We start from the raw sequence: 2,818 nt of genomic DNA, 5'->3' as shown, positions 1-2,818 counted from the left end.
AAATGTTTTCACAGACATGCCCACAGCCAATCTGATCCAGGCAATTCTTCAGTTGAGGGTCCCTCTTCCCAAATGCATCAAGCTAATAGCAAAACTAACCAGGCCAATGCCCAGGGCCTGACCCTCTACAGACACTCAGCAATATTTCCCAAACAGAGTGTCAGCATGGGCTGACATGCCATGTCAGCATGGCAGTGGAAGCGACAGAATCAGATCCTGTCCCAGGCAATGATTTAATCTGTTACCTGATAATAGACAGAGAAGTACGGTTTAATATCCAGTTATGACTCATATTAATACTATAACTTAATCTTTGTAGAGTTATCGAAGTACCCTTAAAATGAAATGAAAAAAAGTTTATCTATGGAAAAAGTTCTAGAAGCTACATTCCCACCTGCATGAACACAAGTATCCCAGCTTCAAGTATCCCAGGCCAGCAGGGCACCTTTACCCCAGCCCAGGCTCTGACCAGCGGGGCACCTGTACCGCAGCCCAGGCTCTGACCATCAGGGCACCTGCACCCCAGCCCAGGCCCTAACCAACAGGGTACCATAGCCCAGGAAGTCCCAGGGCCCCAGATCCCAAGGATAGCAGCCATCTCCTACCTGTAGGGCTACTGGGTGGATTAATGAGCTTGTGTTTATGAAGGGTGCTCAGCTCCTCAGAAGGGCTCTGCAGAGGCAGAAGAGGGTTGTAATTACCACCACTGCAATTAACAAGTCCAAACTTCTTAGAGAATAAAGTGCTCAATAAAAGGAGGGGGAAAGAAAGGGAAAACCCGACATGTTTGAACATAGGATTTTCTCCAGTTTGGAAAGGACTTCTCAGGATGGTATAAATGATTCTCGATTCTCTTCTCTCACAACAGAGCCCCAAATGGGATGTCTTAACGCCCAGGGCAGACTCAGCTGGCATGATAAAGCACACTGAGGCTCTTTGGAGAAAGCAAAGCTGGTAATTAGGAGCTTAGAGTGAGTCCTTGTCGTTAGGGGTTCGATGCTACCCACCAGCCAGCTGGATTCTGAGAGGTGAAGGTGCCACGGCCAAGCCCAATCCCAAATGCTCCAGGTGGAGGGTGCACCATACCTCCTGCTTGACCTACGTGAGAAGCAGGTAGTCACAAACTTCAGAAATGGCTTATTTCTTTTTTATTGTTGTTATTATTTATTATTTAATTGAAAATTTATGTACCAATCCCAGTTCCCACTCCCTCCTCTCCTCCTGCTCCCCACATTTTTCCTTACCCAACCCCCATCCTCTCCTCAGAGAGGATAAGGCTTCCCATGAGGAGCAAACAAAGTCAGCACATCACTTTGAGGCAGGACCAAGGCCCTCCCCACTATATCTAGGCTGAGCAAGTTATCCCTCCAGAGAGAATGGGTTCCAAAAAGTCAGTTTAAGCAGCAGGAATAAATCCTGGTCTCGCTGCCAGTGGCCCCACAAACTGGCCCAGCCATATAACCTTCACCCACATTCAGAGGGCCTAGTTTGGTTCCCCTGCTGTCAGTCTGGAGTCAGTGAGCTCCCATTAGCTCAGGTTAACTGTTTCAGTGAATAACCCCATCATGGTCTTGACTCCTTTGCTCATATTATTGCTCCTCCCTCTCTTTGACTGGATTTTGGGGGTTCAACCCAGTGCTTAGTTAGGGATCTCTGCATCTGCTTCCATCAGTTGCTGGATGAAGTTCTATGATGACAGTTAAGGTAGTCCTCAATCTGATTGCAGGGAAAGGCCATCTCCACTGTTGCTTAGGGTCTTAACTCGGGTCATCCTTGTGGATTCCTGGGAATTTCCCTAGGGTCCCGTTTCTTGCTAGCCCCACAATGGCTCCCTTGATCAAGATATCTCTTTCCTTCCCCCTTGTCTCTGTCCTTTTCCCATCTCGACCACCCTGTTCCCTCTTAGTCTCCTCCCCCTCCCCTTCTGCCCTCCCTTGCAGAAATAGCTCATTTCTAATAACATTTTTTTATTTTAGTCTTTGGCAAGGCTGGGCTATTGTATGAACAGGATTGAAAGAAGAAAGTGGTTTTTCTTTCTTTTTTTTTCTTTTTTGCAATATTAGAAATGGAACCTAGAACCTCAACCACGCAGGCAAGCACTCTGCCATGGAGCCACATTCCCAGCCCTACGTATACTGCTCAGTCTGTTCTTGAATTTTCCCTGCATTTCAGTCAAGCCTTGAATTTGCAGTCTTCCTGCCTCAGCCTCCTGAGAAACTGGGATTAACAAACCTGTGCTCCCAGGCCCAGCTCAGGAGGGTCTCTTCTGACTCTTAAACTGCACTGCTAGATATTCCTCAAGAGGCTGAGTCAGATAGGTATGCATGTTTTATCTCCTGTTCACCAGTACTGTGCATGGCTATTTTAATGTGTGTGTGTGTGTGTGTGTGTGTGTGTGCTTGCATGCGCATGCACACACATGCACTTGTGTAGCCAAAGTCAGATGCAAATTACTGTGCAAGGTTTGCACCTTCCATTCAGCACCAAGATGGGTAATTCTTGTTCTATCTGTTTCTACCTTCTGGCGTTGGTTGTGAATGAACCTGTTGGTGGTTCCTCCCCATGGTACAAGTGGTAAATTAATAGGCCCCTTTTCTCCTATACAGAAAGCCAACCTGACGCTATATCAAAGGCACAGTCACTCATCAGAATGTCTATAAAAAGAGAAACTGGGTTTGGAAAAATAAACTAGAAATTAATTCTATTCTAAAACTGTTTTAAACAACTTCCATATACTGCATAGTATGCAGGGTTCTTTTTAATTTATTGCATTTATTATTAGTGTGTGTGTGTGTGTGTGTGTGTGTGTGTGTGTGTG

The sequence above is a fragment of the Microtus ochrogaster genome, chromosome 5 (assembly GCF_000317375.1).
Source record: "Microtus ochrogaster isolate Prairie Vole_2 chromosome 5, MicOch1.0, whole genome shotgun sequence".
Classification (NCBI taxonomy): domain Eukaryota; kingdom Metazoa; phylum Chordata; class Mammalia; order Rodentia; family Cricetidae; genus Microtus; species Microtus ochrogaster.
Note: the sequence above shows the minus strand (reverse complement) of the source record.